General features: G+C 37.4%; 1 non-coding gene across 1 annotated transcript; it reads left to right on the forward strand.

The window, feature by feature from the left end:
- The first annotated feature begins 7,849 nt into the window (after positions 1 to 7,849).
- Positions 7,850 to 7,956, forward strand: LOC130454154 (U6 spliceosomal RNA). The gene has a single exon (XR_008911832.1). It is a non-coding gene; the product is annotated as a U6 spliceosomal RNA (small nuclear RNA).
- Positions 7,957 to 19,006: the final 11,050 nt, after the last annotated feature.

A 19,006-nucleotide genomic window follows, 5' to 3' on the forward strand; every position in this document is an offset into this window, starting at 1 on the left:
GTAGGAAGTATTTGAGGTCATATTTGAGTCCAGGACCTCCCATCTCTGGGCCTGGCTCTCAATCCACTGAGCCACCCAGCTGCCCCCTACAAATAACTTCTTAAGAAAGTATGGCATGTGGCCCTCTTATTTTTGTGATATTAACTAATTCATGATAAACTAAATGCATTTCATTCATTCTTTATATCTACAAATAAAGAAAAACAATTACTTTTAAACTTTTTTTGTGATTTATATACATACTGTACCCCATATTTTGGCTTCCTCAGGCTTGTACAAAGGGAAAACAGAAAATAATTAATAATGTAAAGGATACCCACATCTGGCTGATCATCCCAGATGAATCAGGCAAAAGACTGATTTAACAGATGGACACTGCACTGTTTCCTGATGGTAAAATTGCCAGATGTTTAGAGATTCTAGATGTACAAAGGCATAAGGAAATGGATGAGATTTCTGGCATGCCACTGAATTATCTTACATTTCATACTGGATGTTCTTGCAGCTGGGATGAATATGTGTGAATCATTTAATAAATTTAATTTTAATTGAAATTTTTTTGTATTGGAGTTAAGTATAGAAAAAGTGGTTCATACAACATTTAAAGATAAGCTAAATATTTTCATGAAAATATCAACAGAGGAAAAAAGAATCTTTTTTAAAGTTGGAAAAACCAAAACAAGTATCTTTCAGATTAATTTTTATTTGCACAAATCCTTATGCAGTTCAGTTCTAAGACTGTCTATTCTGCCCTTGTGCCAATTATTCTCTTCATGGAATTGGAAGGAAAGAAGGTAACGAGCATTTATTAACCACTTAATCTGTACCAGGCACTGTACTAAGTGCTTTATAAATATGATTTTGTTTGAATAGACATATTATCCTTTCCCTCTCTTGCTGGTTGGCTACATCAGGTTTCTTTCACCATGTTTGTGACTTATTGACATTTTATCCTCAACCCCCAACTGAAAGTTGAGCCCAATCTGAGTAAGGGTAGTATTTGTGAGTATCTTGGAGTGAGATAGATGGTCAAAAGGAAGCCTTAGTTGGAAAATGAAGTGGAAAGGACTATAGTGACCTTGGTGTAGTGGAGAGATACCTGGAGTGGTTTTCAGAAGGCTAGGGTTCTACTCTCTGCTATGCTATCCACTCAACATATGTCCATTAGATTGTGAGTTGCTTACAAGCAGAGTCTGTCTTGTCTTTCTTTGTATCCCTACAGTTTAGAATAGTCCCTGGCACATAGTAGGTGTTGAATAAATGTTTATTGACTAACTGACTTTGGGTAGATCCCTTATCCTTATTAGTCTTTTGGTTCCAACATTTGAAAATTCAAGAGATTGCACGTTATTCTCTAAGGTACCTTCCAGCATAATACTTTATCATGATTGCTTCTGTTGTCATGTCTTCACTCAGGTCCTGACCTGGAATATTAGTTTTGGTGGTTGAGATTAAATAGACCCAGATAAAGAAAAAGAATTGGTTGTATAGGTAGGTCTTTATCCTGTTCTTGCTTGATAGATGGTTATCAAGCTGAAGACCCGCTGAGTTGTTTACTTGCTGCTCTTACCCCCGGATTACCTAAAATTAGACTTGCATATCCAAAAATCTCTTCAGATTGCTTGGACTATTAAGGCCCTTACCATGAAGGAAAAAGAGAGAAAGAGAAGTGGGGGTGGAGGGAGAGGTAGAGAGGGAAATCACATTGTAATGATCTACTTATTCAGACATGTGATTTTATTAGCATAGGAAACTTCCAGTGTGGAAATTGCCTCCTCTGATGAAGATCAGCAACTCATCTTAGAGAATTATCAGGGATGCTGAGAAGTCTGACATTTGTCTTTGGTCTTATACTTTGTATGTACCAGAAACACAACTTGAACATGTCTTTCTCCCTCCAAGGTATTTACTCTGCTATGCTGTCTCTCCATGTAGTTTTTGATTTTAATAAATCAAATAAATAGTTTTGATTTTAATAAAAATAAAAAAATAATTGTTTTTTTTAACTTGGCTTTTATATCACTTACTTTCTCCAATATATACCTCTCCTTCCCAGAAAGCCATCCCTTATTTATAGCTAAGAATAACAAAGACAAAAAACTGGTTCAGCAAAACTATTGAAGTCATAAAAAGATCTGACATTCTATGCAGTGTTCCAAATCTATCCTCACTCACTTCTTCAAAGAAGGAGAGGAAATGCTCCCACACACTTCTTTGTGGTGATATTTGATCATTATAATTTCATAACATTTAGTCCTGATTGTTTTGTTCTTTCCGTTTACATTACTGTAGTTGTGTATAGTAGTTTGTTCCCTGGTTTTGCTTATGTTAGCTTGCATCAAATCATGTCTTCCCATATTTTTCTTCATTACTCACAATCATTATATTTAAAAAAATACCCTTATCTTCTGTCTTTGTATCAATTCCAAGACAGAAAAGCAGCTAGGGAAATCTGACTTAAATGACTTGTCCAGAGTCATAGAAGTAGGAAATGTCTAAGGTCATATTTAAACCCAGGCCTGAAGTCCTTTCCACCGTGTTACCTAGCTGTCTCTTCTTCATTTCTTACAGGTAGCACATTCTAGCACCTTGGACAGATAGGTGGTACAATAAGTTTAGTGCTGCTTTATTGCAAATATTAATAATATGGAAATAGGTCTTGATCAGTGATACATGTAAAACCCAATGGAATTGCTCGTTGACTGTGGGAGGAGGGAGGGAGAAAGGGAGGGGAGGGAAAGAACATGAATCATGTAATCATGGAAAAATATTCTAAATTAATTAATTTAATAAATACATTTTAAAATGAAAAAAGAAAAATAAATTTAGTGCTGGATAGTTAAGAAGACTTGAGTCCATATCTCATGTGTTCCTGGACAAGTCACTTCATGTCTCAGCCACCTTTTCTTCATCTGAAGAATGGGAGAAAAGCAGCATCTGTGTTCTAGGGTTATTGTGAGGATCAAGTAAGATAATTACTAAAAAGTCCTTTATCATCCTCCAAATGCTATTAAAATGCTAGCTATTATGATTTAAAAAGAATGGTTCTCTCCTATATGTTTATACCTGTGTTTCATCAGTCCTTGCCCCTGAATTTGTGTTAAATGTTCTACTATGTCAACTGATGAAAAATTGACAAATCCCCTCTAAAAAGGCTAAGCCTTTTTATTCTTTTTCATTAGGATTCTCTCTGCTTCTTCCCCCCCCCCACCCCCCATTGGCCTCCTAAATGACTCCTTTAATTTGGGTGGAAACAATGATCTTCAGAGTCTACAGTTTTAGTGCCTTTGCAAAATATCTTCACTAATATCTTCCTTCTTAAGAGTATATAAAATGATTTCCTATTTTAAGATATTCATCTAATCTGAATATTAACTACCTGCCAAGTTTATCACACCTCTCCCATAAATATTTCCTTCCTGAAGAGAGAGGAAGCCCAAACAGTGTGGTCTTGGGTGGTTCTTTAACTTCCTTTTTTTATGATGGGTGCAGAGCATCTGATAACTCCCAGGTGGTTCCAATTTTCTCATGGTCTCCTTGTGATTTCTTCCTCTTTTCAGCTCCTTTGGCAAGGAATATGACCATGAGGTCCAGAACCATAAAGGATGTGTTCATCATTTCCCTCTCATGTCTGTCTCTTTATTTAACCACAAGTTCACTGTCTTTATCCATGTTAATTCCCTGAGGTAACCATCCAGCATTTGTGTTGACTGCCTTAATTTTGATCTTCTCTAATCATTCCCTGCCAGATGGCAGTTAAAGTTTAATGGCCCCTGTAAAAATAGTTCCCTTTCTTCTTTAATCAGTCATGTGTGTTTGCTTAAAACTGGCTGCTAGACATTCAGGACTCACAAAATGGCCACCAGGAAGATGGTTTCAGCAAACATGCTTGATTCTGCCTTGCTAGGTTTTCCTCAGTGGCTGGAGATGGGAGCCTCCATTATCTAGTCACCCATTATCCTTATCTTCTGCAATCTGTCTTCCTTTGTTTTGTTTCTTTCCTTTTTATCTTCCTTCCAAAAGATTTTCTAGAAAACCACAATGACCAACAGGCCTCCCAAGAAGAAACAATTAAAAGTGTGGATTGATAATTAAACATGAAGGCCTATTGGAGAGCCATGATTCCAGGGCAGCTTCTCTTTAAATGGCTCAGATAATTGCGCCTGGAATTCTGTAGTTCTCTTCTTGTCAATTCACAGGCAGGTGAGCTCCATTCTCTCTGTTAAGATAATAAAGCTTAGCTTGCTGCAGGTAGCGCAGTATATTGGGATGGCTCAGAATTCCTGACAAGTAAAGAACTGGAGTGATATAACAAGCTTATTTTTCAGTAAATATTTTGTTCCTTCCATTTTTAAATGCATTTCATTATCATTAGCCAGCTATTTTAGTAAAAGCAATTGTGTGGTTGGACAGTATGCTCTGATCTCCATTGAACTGAGAAAGTGATTGAGTCTAAAGTCAGGCTAAGGGCTGGTGCCAGGCCACACAGAAGTCACTGATAGTATGTGGGCCCTGTAGGCTGCCTTCATTTTATTAGGATGTGTAGTTCTTTAATTGCTATTTTTTTAAAAAAAGGAATCAGACAAAAAAAAACCCAAAACAAACAAACCCATGAACAAGATTATTTTTAGCAACCTATGCTGAATGACGTTATGAGAAAAAAAAGAATTAGAGTCCATTAAAATTAGAAACCTAGGCCCTTGAATTTTGTGCATGATAAATGAATTTTTATTTGTTATTACTTTACTTATGAAGTTATTTATATAAGTTGATATTTTCTTGTGTTCTAACAATATTCTCATTATCCTGATTAAAAAAATTATTTAATTAATTTTGAACATTTTCCCATGGTTACATGATTTATTTTCTTTCCCTTCCTCTTCCCAGAGCTAATGAGCAATTCCCCTGGGTTTTACATGTATTACTGTTCAAAACCTATTTCCATATTATTACCAACAATATTATTTTTAAAATAAAAAAATCAGGAAGTATATTCTAAACAAATAATGAATTTCATGTGATCTAAATAGATTCCCAGATGTAATATATGTATGTGTATATATATATATATAAAACCTTTACCTTCTATCTTAGACTCAATACTGGGTATTGGTTCCAAGGCAGAAGAACTGTAAGGGCTAGGCAATGGGGGTTAAGTGACTTGCCCAGGGTCACACAGCTGAGAAGTGACTTAGAGAGGTTCTCAGCATATGTCATAATCAGTACCTGAACTCAGGTCATCTTGATTCCAAGGCTAGCCTTCTATATGCTAGATATACAATGATACCAATTTTATTTTATTTTAGTTTTAAAAAATATCTTATCTTTATTTTAATACATTTCCACATAAGTTTTTCAAAGTTATATGATTCATGTTGTCTCCTTCCTTTCTTCCCTCCTCCCTCCCAGAGTTGACATGCAATTCAATCTGGGTTATACAAATATTAAACCATACCCATTTTAAATATAAGCTTTAAAGTAAAATGATTCTAAAAGCCCCCACCAAAAGGGATACATGATTAAGCAAGGAATATTTAAGACTTTGAGAAAGTGCTCAAGTGCAACAGTTCTTGGTTGATTCTTTGGTTCCTCTAGCAATCTGGACCGTGTGTGTGTGGCCATAGTTACAGATGGCAGACTCATAACTAGGACAGGGTGGCCAGGACTTTGCTCCCAGGGAGCTCAAATGGAGCAGGTACTGAAAGCACTCTCCTAAGTCTTGCTTCTTTCTCTCTCCACAGGGCAGGCCTCCCCTCCCTGGCCCTATCCTTTGTCTCCCTGCTCAAGTCCTGTCCTTTAGCAGATTAGCAATCTGTTGGTATCTAAGGCTCTATCTACTCCCCTAGTTATAGTTCTGGTACAATGTAGGACTAGCCTCTTATAACGCATTGGGGGAATTATTTACTTCCATGGACCTCAAATCACCCTGAGAAAATACAGGAAAATCATGATCTGCCATTTTCCAGCTTGACTCCAGTTTACCTTGCAAGTGTCTAGTTCTCCATAGGGAAGAGGAAGCAAGTTTGTCATAGAGAATGAGGAAAACGAGATATAATTCTTGGAAATAAGAGTGTAATCCCCAAAGCAAACAGAAGTCTTTTGATTTAAAACCTCCCAAATGTCTATGGAATTCTCAGTCACTTGCCATAGCTTATACACAAGTCCCTCTTTTGGGGAATTCCTTGGAGAAGGTTTTCTTTGGATGAGACTTGACCCTTGTAGACAGTTTCCTTATCTTTCTGCCCAGGGGTAGAGTTTTCTCTGTAGTTCTTCATTGCAGCCAGCAGGTGTCATGATGCCTTCTTCAGTTTCCTCTTGCTCCCAAAGAGATGCCCCTGGGTCTGCCTGGCTTTCCCTTGCCAAGCCACGTTGTTCTCTGTTCCCTAGGCAAGTTCCCAAAGATTTGCCGAGGCAGTTTTCTCTTTCACAGGGCACCATTTTCTTTGCCGAAGACATTTCTTCTTGCTCACAGGGCCATCGATTGAGGTCTGGGACAGGGAGAGACTTTAGGGACTCTGAGCCAACTCTCTCAATTTGCAGATGAGGAAACTGAGACCCAGAGAGGTCTCTGCAGCTGGAAGGACTATAGGAAATCTCCCTCTGCCCAAATAGCTGCTCTTCCTTCCATCTCCCTTTGGCTTGGCCCTCAGTCTGATGTTGTTATTCAATCTATCCTGCCACCCACCAAACCCAGGGTAATGGTGACCTCAAAGTCTCTTTGAGCTTTGGAGATGCATATACATATACAATACATACACATACACACAGAAACATATGTATACACACATATCTGCAATGCAACATATATGCACATGTAAAGAAATATATACAGTTATCACTTCCACAGTGCGACATTCCCCATCTAGGTTTTGCTATATTGCAAGTTGGCATAAATTAAAAGAGAATTTTGGAGGAGTTTTACAGAAGTTTCTGATAGCATGCAAAGGCCAGCAGATGACACAGAAAAAGTTTAGAAATACATAAAATATATGTATAGTGTTTTATAACATTAACATATTTTATCTTTTAATACAATAAATATACCCAATTTCTTTTCTCTGATATGAAAGAAAGGCCACAAATTTTTATGTGGATTTTTCTACATGATAGGGGTGTTAGACCTCTAGGAAGGGATATCTCTATATCTATATCTATATGCATATAAATAAAGATCTATCTATCTATCTATCTATCTATCTATCTGTTGTTTTTTGTTTTCAGTCATGTCTGACGTTGTGACCATTTCTGGGATTTTCTTGGCAGAGATACTGAAGTGGTTTGCCATTTTCTTCTCTAGCTCATTTTATAGATAAGGAAACTGAAATAAACTGGGTTAAGTGACTTTTCTAGGGTCACATGGCTAGTAAGTATCTGGGGACAGATTTGAACTCAGGAAGATGAGACTTTCTTATTTTAAGCTCAGTGCAGTATCCAGTCCACTGCACCATCTCACTGCCTATATGTGTGTGTACACACACACATGCGCACACACACACACAAAGATAGAAATATAAAAGTTTATTATCACTCATCTACATAAATGATGGCAGGTATTTGTTAGTTATTGTGGTGGGAAGGGGGGTGGATCCTCAGGAGAAATGAGTTAAAGCTGAAAAAGAGATTCAAGGCCATTTCATCCAATACTTTTTTTTTAAATTTTACAAAGGAGGAACCTCAGGCCAGAAAGTTTAAGTGATTTGCTCAGAGGCACACAGGTTGTAACTGACAGAACTGGGATTTGAACTCAAGTCCTCTGGTTCTAAATCATCATTTCCCCATTTTACCATGCTGCTTTATGTAATAATGAACAGGAGTAATCTAGGCTAGAGAGGTTAAACTAATAGGCTTAGTGATTACTTTGGCAGCACATATACTAAAATTAGAACAATAGAGAGAAGATTTGCATGGCCTCTGCCTAAGAACATTCTCTGCAAATCTGAGAAGCATTCCATTAAAAAAATTAATAGGCATAGAGAATAATTCCATTGAGGTAGAGTAAGACCTCTGATGGGCAGACTCAAGCCCAACACCAGTATTCTGAAGGAAATAACGTTTTCTCTTTACTTCGCAATAGTGTTGGGTAGGGGGAGTGGGAAAAGGTTTTTTATTGTTTGCTTTTAGGGTTTTTGCTGGTCCTACAACTAAGGGAAAGTACTATCCTAAAAGCATTATAGATATTTTTAAAACTTATGGCTTTTGAGCAGGAAGAGCTCCACAGAGCCAATTCTTCTCTTGAAGAAGAGTGAATCAAGGGCATCAGCTGAGGCAAGAAGCTGGAAGGGAGCAACTCCACAGCTGTGTGCCCTGTGGGACCTGGCAGCCTTTGGCAGAAAATAAACATCTAGCCGAGAAGCCCCTATTGGAGACTTTTCTGCTAAAGACAACCTGTCTAGGAGATCAGCAGCTGGTGGAACAATGACCAGCCAACTTTATGAGACTGTTCAAGGCTACAGGGCCAGTAGAGCAGCATCCAGCAGAGGCTCATGGGGAGCAAGACAAAAGGAGCAGCATAGGAACCTCACTGAACGCTGTACTGGGGGCATGAGTTGTCTTTCCAGCTACACTGTGAGTACTTTCTACATGAGTACTATGCTATAACTATGCCCTGGCCATATGCTCTCAATGTGTGTGCCTCTCCAAGAGTGAATGGTCTCTCTCCCCAATGAAGATGCATGTATTTATGGGAATGGAAGTCTCAGGTTTATGGGAGAAATGTTTTATTGATCCCTTTCTTAGTATGCCATTTTATCGAATGCTTTTGCTTTGAACTAAATGTGTCCTCTGGCTGACTATTAAAGTTAAATACATCTCTGCCAGGCTCATGAGCTATGGTTTTGAGTGGATGTAGATTCACAGAGTACCTTGAACCTGGGGTAGGAATTCTTTGGGGAAGACCTTTCCCTGTGAGTTTGTGGTATAGTACCCATCTAACTTGCTGGGGATTCTTGATTCACTCTCCCTCCCTTCATACCCCCCAAATCCTATGTGCTTTAAATAGAATTGGGTGGTGAAATCTATGGCAGAGAGGTGAAGTAGCTGATGGCCATAACAGGATAGGACTGATTGCATAGAGTCAATAATCAGATTTTTGAGGATGGAAACATATCTTTGCTCTTACCAAAACTGGGTGGTGAAAGGGGCAACCTGGATTGTGTGTTGCACATATGGAAGAAGATGTGACTCCTATTTAGTGGAGAAAATGCTTGTACAATGCTACAAAGCTGAGTCAGGGGCAGATTCAGTGTCAGAGTTTCTGGGGAGAAAAAGACTCAAGACAGAGGACATACTTTGAGAAAGAGAGATTTTGAAAACTACAAACATATAAGGGAAGCTGGCAATTCAACATCTCCCTGTTTTTCAGTTAGTCTCCCTAGAGACTTGGGAGAATTTCTCCTTGAGTGAGATCAAAGACTCTCTTTATTGGGTTAAGATCTGATTTTGCTGCTATCTAAATTGCTCATTTACTTGAGCATTTTTTGTTTTGTTCTAATTGGTACACAACTTCTCCAATTTGTAGTTGCTGCTTGCTTGAATAAATGATGGATGCTATTTGCTATTTGTGATGATCTTTTTGGTTAATCAGTGTTCATAGGGAAAGAGCCAAGTTAGTAGACCTGAGCTTGGGGGCTTAAAAGCAACTGTGGAAATAGCTTTGTTTTGAATCCCTTAAATCTTACTCCTATATTCCCAACATTTGAGGAGGCAGATAGATATAATTCTAATCTGATATTCCTCTTAGAGACGGGTGAAGAAAGGAAGTAGCAAAATGCCCAGTGGGGGCATCTCTTGCTTCTTTCAGGGCAGAGAGCGGGTTTCCTATGAGAAGAAAGGATCAGATTTCAGAGCTATGCATCCCACAAATCATATCTGTATTTACACAAGTTACATGTGCATATATATGTGGGAAACTGTATCTCATACAAGGAAAAGGGAAAATTGTATCTTACTTTTGCTGCTTAGGGTTCTTCATTCCACTAGTCTCAAAACACTTTTTTTCCAATAAAATTCTCTATACTTATTCTCTGTTCCCAATTTCCTTGGTCCTGACTTTACCCTAATCTATCAAAAGCCACTTATTCCATGGCTCCTCTCCCGGAAACGAAGCCACATCCAATGTTCTTGAAGGCAGAAAAATTCTTGTTTTTTCCTGAATTAGATTCAGTGGGGATAGAGGGTTGTGGTAGAAGTGTGCGCCTACTATCTGGAAATTTGAATTTATTTTTCCCTTTGAAATAATGTTACAAATAATAGATGAATTCTATAGTACTGTTAGTGCTCTAGTTCAGCTACATTATGGATTAAATGGTATTTCCTGGGCTAGGAAGCTAGACCTTGAATGTGTGGAAAATTAATATTGAATTGTGATACTGAATTGGTTTCCCAATGTGATACCCAAGAAGAGTTTGACTTTAAAACTACAAAAAGATCTTTTCCCTAGGCTCTGAACCTGTTTGGGTCCCACCTTCTTTTGCCTAGATCTTTTGCTTTTGTTAATGATAAAAGGGTGATATATTACTGTACTGGCTTTTGTTAAAGGCAGGGTGGAGACCTGCTCTTTATTTATCTGTAGACCAGAACTCTCTTGGGGAATGAAGTTAGTCAGCTCTTGCTGCCATGATCTTCCAGCAACATCGGAGGAACAAAGGGTGTGTTGGCATCCTCCTGAGACCTGGCTCTTCCGGTGATGAAGTGATGAAAGAGAAGTTGAGGTCTCTGAGACCACTTCCTGTGTGTCTGTTTTCCAATCAGAAACCTCTTGTGATGTCCTGGGGAGGGACTGGATGATAATGTCATATAGGACGTGTATGAGAGGAAGATGGCCCTTTTTTGCCCCTCTCTTCTGGCTATATTCTCTTTCCTCACCCAGCTTACCTGCTTAGTTACTCGCTTGGGCCCCTGCCTTCTGCCCTGTTTGAGTTCTGGGACATCTATTCAGATTGTGAGGGAGTCCATTGGATAGTTAGATAGCTTGGGTGGCCAATTAACAAATTATTTTTAATTTTTATATTTTTATATAAACATCATATTTATATAAATATTATATTTATTATATTATATGGAATATTGCATATATTCCATGTGAACTGGAATGACCTCCAGGAATTGATGCAGAGTGAAAGGAGCAGAACCAGGAGAACATTATACACAGAGACTGAAACATTGTGATAAAATTGAATGTAATGGACTTCTCTACTAGCAGCAATACAATGATCCAGGACAATCCAGAGGAACTTGTGAGAAAGAACACTATCCATCTCCAGAAGAAGAACTGTGGGAAAAGAAACACAGAAGAAAAAACTGGCTTGATCACATGGTGATTGGGGATATGATTGGGGTTTTAGACTCTAAAAGATCATCCTAGTGCAAATATCAATAATATGGAAATAGGTCTTGATCAATGACACATGTTAAACCCAGTGGAATTGCTTGTCAGATACTGGAGGGGGTAGAGGGAGGGGAAGGAAAGAATATAAGTCTTGTAATCATGGAAAAATACTCCAAATCATCTAATTAAATAGAATTTTCAAAAAAAAAGGTTGACCAATTTGTAATAATTAAAATCAAAATTATGAATCTGTTAGTAGCTTTAGTAGCTTTATTATAGTAGAGATAGTAAAGAGAGGGAAATGTATGAAGAAGGTAGAGAGCAGGTGAGATCTACTTTGAGGCTTTCAAAAGAGATTTTAGTAGCCATGTTTCTAGGCCTGGGGAAGAAAAGTCAATTAAAATTCAGACCAGGACATTCAACACATATCAGAACTATTGGACAGACTGATTTTCAGGTGTTGAGAAGCAGTGGAGAGACTAGATTAGAAGTGAGCCTTATTCTCCACACATCCTAAACTGATGGATAAACATTTCCAAGTCCCATACTACCCTCTCCAAGTAATATGGGAACAGGAGTCTTGGAACTGAGAGACCATGGGTTATGTATGCCACTACCTAATAGGCTTTCCTTATCTCTATTTTTCTAAACCATAAAGTTTTTTTTTGGGGGGGGGCTGATGATTGATTTTTCCAGGTTTAATTCCATTCCCTCTCCCACCCCTAGGCCAGGGCTAACAGGATTGTGATTTTTTATCCTGAAGTCACCATGTAACCCAGGATAAATTCTGAGACAAGGTTCCTCCAGTGCAGCAGAGAGGATCATGTAGAATCTCCTGCCTCTTCTTCTCTAATCATCTTGAAGAAGATAAAAAGCTTGGGAAGTATTCATAAATTTGATCTAAGGTGACCATAAAAAATAAATAAATTATAATAATATACATTCTATATTAGTACACTATATATATACATATATATAAATATAATAAATTTAAAATATACAACCTCCAGAGAATTTCATTTGTAATACATAGTTTCCATGGGGAATAATATATTCTAAATAACTAGTAAATTTTTGTAGTTTAAGCCATTGGCAAATGAGGAACTGTCTCTCCTGATGCCAAAGGACAGGACCAAGACCTTCATATTGGCTAATCATTTATTGATAATGATCATTTTTTCTAAGGGCAGGAGGAACAGTTGAAGGTATATACTAATATGTGTAACAAAGGGATATATTAGAATAATTTCTGTCCTAAATTGAACTGGTGCTTTTATTTGCAAAAAGGTCAAAATCTGTTGGAAAGAATGCAGAGAAATAAAGCTAAATCCCAGATATGAGCAAGTCAGAGCTGAAGTTTCTCTGACTGAAACTCTTTTTAAGGATCTTGAAGCAGCTAGATAATATCATATTGGAATCAGGCATATCTAAATTCAAATTCTGTCTGGGACACTAACTAGCTGTGTGACCACAAGGAAGTCACTCAAGTCTCTCTTAGCTGGTTTTATCTGTAAAATGGAAATAGTGTTTGCACTTACTCCAGAGTTGTGTAAATCAAATGAGACAATACATGTACTGAACTTTGCATATTCCAAAATAATATCTAAATATTATTACTAATAATAACTATTGTCAGCACTTATAAATTTATTGGTATTTTTATCAATGAAGATAACAGGTGTTTATAATTTATCATCGTAGATCACATCAGTGCCTCTTGCTCAGTGAGCTCCAGTGATTCCCTATCCCTTTTGGAATCAAATATAGTGTTCTCTCTTTGCCACTTAATGGCCTCCATAACATGACTCCTTCTTGTTGTCTAGCTTTCTAATATCTTATTCCCTTCCAACTCAAATCCCACCTTTTGCAGGAGGTGAAGAAGATTACTGGTCCTCATTGACAACTAAATCTTCTCCCCTCTTCCCCAGCTCCATGCCTGTCACTAATGCTTTCCCTTCAGCTTACCTTCTTATACTCTGGATATATCTCATATATACCTAGTTGCTTGTTTGTTTGCTTTAATATATCATCTCTCTGATTAGAATGTGACTCCTTTAGGGAAGACACTGTTTTTGTTTGTTTATTTACCTTTCTTTGCATCTCCAGCCCTAATCACAGTATACTTTGTAAACCTTAATAAATATTTGCTGACTTCCTGTTCAGAGTTGCTTAAGCCTTAGGGAAGTTGGAATACCATCTTCACATACTTGTTATCAAAGTAAAATTCATTTGTAAAATTCATCAAATCATTTGAGTTCTGCCCAGATGACTTCTAGTCACCTGCCATATGAATTACCCAAACTTAGAAATTACATTTTTTCTTTATACTATCCAATTACTTTCTCTTCTACAAATAAATAGTCTTGATAACAGTTGAGCAAATATTTTCCTCTGGTTTGTATGGGGGAAAACATTTTGAAAAAAAGTTTTAAAGAAGACTTTTATTATGAAGAACAAATATTTGTAAAGAGCCTTTGCCTTCATTATGTGTTAATATTTGAAAATATTAAATGAGTCTGGGTCTCTAATAATATGAAATTATTATATAAAATACAAACACATTATCATTTAGCAATAAGTAGTGACTTAATAAAAACAGAAAAGAACTAACAAATGAATAGAACCAACAAATTGCCAAAGATTTGAAACGAATTAGTGACTTTGCAAAATTTCTCCCTGGAGCAGAATCAGCTCAAATTTGTAAACCTTATAAAGTCAGGAACTGCCCTTCACAGAAAGGATACTTTAAAGATGTCTCTTGAATTTGTTTCTGTATAACATATGCTCATACATTGTGAATCTCAAGTCAACTTAAATGAAATTCAACTTCTTCCCAAGTATTTCATACACATTATGTGACAGCTAACATATCTATATGTGGGTTGTCTATATTTTGAATTTTTAAAGTTTTATATAGTTTGATGCACAGGAGTAGACTTCTCTTTGCTTTGTAAAATTAGCCACTATTAAAAACTGACAAAGAAACTAACACATAAGATATAATCCCTTTAGTTGAAATAACTTCTTTCTTATTATTTCAAGATGTAGCTTTAAAAATAATTTCCCCTCAATTACATGAAAAAACAATCTTTACTTTTCATTTTTTTAAAAGTTTGAGTCAAATTCTCACTCTATACCTCCTCCCTAAGATGGCAAGCAATCTGATATATATTTTAAATGTGTAATAGTCTAAAACATCTTCCCATATTACTCACTTTGTGAAAAAGAACTCAAACAAACCAAAAAAAGTGAAGAAATAAAGTGAAATAGACTATGTCTCAATCTGCATTCAGATTCTAATAGTTCTTTCTTTGGAGGTGGGTGATGTTTTTCAAGATGGAACTTTTTGAAACATAATTGACAATGTAATTACCAGATTTTAGAGTTCCGAAGAGACCTTAGGGAATATCCTGTCAAACCTTCCCAATGAAAAAAGGTCTTCTTTCAATAAAAAAAATCTATTTTCTCTCCTTCTGGTCTTCTCTCACTTTCATTAAAAAAGAAAAACAAAACAGCAACTTTGCAACAAATGTACATAGTCAAGCAAACGTAATTTCCACATTGGTCATTTCCAAAACTATGTCTCTTTCTGTACCGTCACTCTATGGTTAGGAGGTGAATAGCACGCTTCATTATCAGTCCTCCAGAATAATGGTAGCTCGTTATGCTGCTAGGAGTTCTTATTTTTCAGGGCTTTTTGTTTTAACAAAGTTGTTACTGTAAAAATTATTGTTCAGGTTTTGCTCACTTTTGCTAGTTCATTCACCCCTTTCCAAAATTTTTTGAAGCGGACCCTTTTGTTATTTCTTACATCACAATAGTATTTTGTCCCATTCACATGCCACAGTTTGTTAGCTATTCTCCAAATGATGCGTACTCGTGCTTGTACTCCCTTGGTCTCTAGGATGAACAACCAAGGGGGTATATGTAGTGTTCAGGGAGGATTAGCACCTTTGGTATGAGGGCTTGCTGAGCCCTTTTCAGGGGAGCTCATCTATCTTTGGTGTCCCCCTCTCACTCAACTTTCATGTGTAGCTCTGAGAAGCTATAGTATGTACAATGGCTACACCCCAGCAAAATGGTCTTGACAGACAGGATATAAACCAGGTTGAGGGCAACTGACAAGACTTCAGACCTGTCCGTGAGTTAAGGGGAAATATCTCCCCCAAGCATGTGAAGACATCTCCAGGCAGAATGGGTGGATGAGAACAATTTATTTCTATAGCCATGAAGGCAGTTGAAGCAGGTGCTGTGGAGTGCTTAGAGCTTTGCCAGACATCAGAGATGCCAAGGTCATCCATCCATTACCAGTTGTCTTGACTTTTGTCTTGCCACTTGCCTTTGATGATTGGAAGACAAGGAGGGTGATGACTTAATGCAACTCTGCCTCACTTAAATCCAATTTATTCACAAGTCATCACCCCATGGTTTCATTGATACTCTTTGAAAATGAAGGATGAACAACAACCATTCAAATTCTTTGCCACCACAAAAAAGGGATTTTCTGTCTCTCTCTGTCTCTCTAGCCATCTCTCTGTGTATATATGTGTTATATGCATATATATATATACATATATTTGTGTCTTTTATCTCTTTATTTGATCTCTTTGGGATATAGATAGTGGTATTGTTGAATCAAATGGCATACACAGTTTGGTAGCTTTAGGGATAGAGTTCCAAATTGCTTTCCAAAACAGTGAGAGTAATTTGCAGCTCCGCCAACAATGTATTAATATGCTTCCCCCCAATAACCTCCCCAACATTTTCTATTTTTCTTTTTTTGTCATCTTTGTCAACCTGATGGTTATGAGGTAGTATCTCAGAGTTGCTTTAATCTGCCTTTCTCTAATGAGCATTGATTTGGAACATCTTTTTATGCGGCTCTTGATAACTTGGATTTCTTCCTTAGGAAACTGCCTATTCAAATATGTTTGGACCATTTGTCAACTGCAACCCTCTCCCTCTCATTTTTATAGATGAAGCATCCAAGGGACCAGAGATATAAAGTAATATGTCCATATCTTCATGACTAGTAAAGAAGCAAAGCTGGGATATGAGCAAGATCCTTTGACTCCACATTCAGTGCTCTTGGGGGAAATACTTCAATGACAGAGGGAGATTCCTATTTTATACTATTACAATGAGATTCATTTATCAGTAAACAAAACTTAATTGCCCTGGCACTTGTTTTCCGGTCTGTACCCTTTGAAACCAAAGAGAATGTGACAGGGGGAAGAAAATGTGAGATGAAAGAAGAGGGTAGACAACTTCTGCTGACTTCAGCACAGCCTAATAGACCTAAGAGATTAGAACCATGAGTCCTACTTGTGATGCTGTGGCAGACTTGAAGTATGACTTTGAACAAATTCTTTAACCTTTCACTAAAAACAAACAGCACCACTGCAAACACCAATAGAACATTTCTAAAGGAAGATTTGTATCCCTATTCATAGGATTGTTATGTGTATTAATTAATTAATTGCTACATAGCATAGCCGGACATTATTATTATTGTCAACATATGTCATATGATTAAAACCTCAACCTTTTGAAAAGTTAGGGGACCATGTTTCAGATGTCTTGAGCTTGCTTTCTCTTAACCTAGTCTCTGCCACAAAGGCCCGAAGGTTGTGCCAAGAGCGCATTCTGCAACGAACGTTTACACGCTTGATGTGGTACATGGCAGTTGCTAAGGCAGAAAGCCAAAGGTAATGAGCACTGTGAGAATTATGTACGAATCTCCTTTGCAGTACTTTCTGACTGTAATTGAACTATCCCCTACTGATCCTTCAGGTGCTAGGAGCATCATTTTCTCCAGGCTTCCAGGGAACATCCCCCAAGAACGAGACACTTTCTTGGTGTTACAATTCTTACATCAGGTAAAGGCAAATATGTGACTTGTGAGTATTTTTAATAAGTTTCAACAAAAAAGAAAATTCCTAGTTGACTGATTTTTCAGTTTAGTGAAACTGATCTCCATACCTGTGTGATTTCAAAATAAAACAGACCTATTTTGTATGTTATAATATGAAGCAGAGAAATGAAAGTGATATTTTTTAACTTAAAAGTTATAAAAATGGTTCTTAGTATCTTTTTTTATCCTTTCTTTTTACAGGAAGAAGGGAAGGATGTCATACATTAAGGGCCATTTTGAAGAAAAAGGGAAATGATAACATATTAGTCCAAGAAAGGCAATGTGAGGTAGTGGGTAGAGAGGGCCAGCTTAGGAGACAGGAATGCTTGGGTTAATTGAAGTTCTATCTTTGACCTATATTGCCTCTGTGTCTGTGGACAAATCATTTAACTTCTCAGCGCACCCAGACAACTTTCTATGACTACAGAAATAGTTGCAAATGAGTTGTAATTGCCCAGAATGTAATCTGCTTCAATACAATCTGGGGGATTTGTTTTGGAGGTATGTTAGTAGAGAGAACTTCCACACTAGGAGTTCCTTACATGGATGAAACCAAAAGATTGAAGGAAAATTCTTTATAGCAACATTACCTTTAAAATATACTATTATTCACACTAGTAGTTTCAGATACATGAAGAATAGACTTTCCCTAGTGGACGAAGTACAAGACAGTATATATTTCACATGTATAACTTCAGCAAATTTGTTAACCTACTGAACCTCATTTAGTCCATAGAAGGATCATACATACATACATACAAAGATGTATCTCAGGTGTCATCTCTACCTGTCTCAGTCATCACATAATTACTCAGGAGTCCCTGTGGCCCAAACTTTGTAACAAGGGAATCACTTTAAAAGACTGATATATATTAATTTAAGGTCGCCAAGGAATCAGCTATGTAATTCCTAAATGAAAAACTCAAGTCAGCCGTCAGCCTTTTTTGGAGTTTAATTACAATAGGAGTAAGAAAGGAATTAGAGATAGAGAGAGAGAAAAAGGGAGAGAAGGGAATAGGGCTTAAATACCCCTTCTGTTTAGGCTGGGCCAAAAGGCCCAAGCCCTTAGATAGCTGGGGCAAAGAAAAGAGATCAGTCCCTATTACTCACGTGACCAAAATGGAGAAACAGTCTCAGAGGCCCCCACCTTCAGCTTCCTTCAGAGCAAGCCTTCTCAGAGCCCACAGGAGCCACACCGACCAACTCTCCACCTTCCCGAGTCTTCAGACCCCCTATCTTTAAGGAACCCCTCCAAGTTGCCTCCCCTCAGTCCTCACATCTACCAATCACTCTTCATCAATTTCCCTGTCAATGGAGGCTCTAGCTTAACCCAGGACTGCCCAGAGGTTTCTGGCTTTTGCACATGTCTGTTGAAGTTTATATTTTCAAATGATTAAATCTTTACTCCTTTGCTACAGCCCTTTCTAAATCCTGTTAACTTGAGTATGGTAGAGATTGGAATAATTAAATTTTGATCTAGGCTGCAGCCCTTACTCAATCCTATTAGGACTGAATAGGGTGGAGATTGATTCCAAGTATCTACATTGTATCAATTCTAAAATCAATCAAGACTCAAAGAAATTCCTGTTCTATGCTTAAGCATAGGTCAAAGTCCTTTCCATTGTTCAGCAAAGGGTTTCTGTCCTAAAGTAATCTTAAGAAGGGAAGAGAAAGAACCTCCCATGCCAATGGGGTTCCCATTCCAATAGACTATCAGTAAGAAATTTTCCAAGTATGAAATATCCCAATGGTGAAATTTCCAACAT

This window comes from Monodelphis domestica, chromosome 4 (genome assembly GCF_027887165.1).
Source record: "Monodelphis domestica isolate mMonDom1 chromosome 4, mMonDom1.pri, whole genome shotgun sequence".
Taxonomy (NCBI): domain Eukaryota; kingdom Metazoa; phylum Chordata; class Mammalia; order Didelphimorphia; family Didelphidae; genus Monodelphis; species Monodelphis domestica.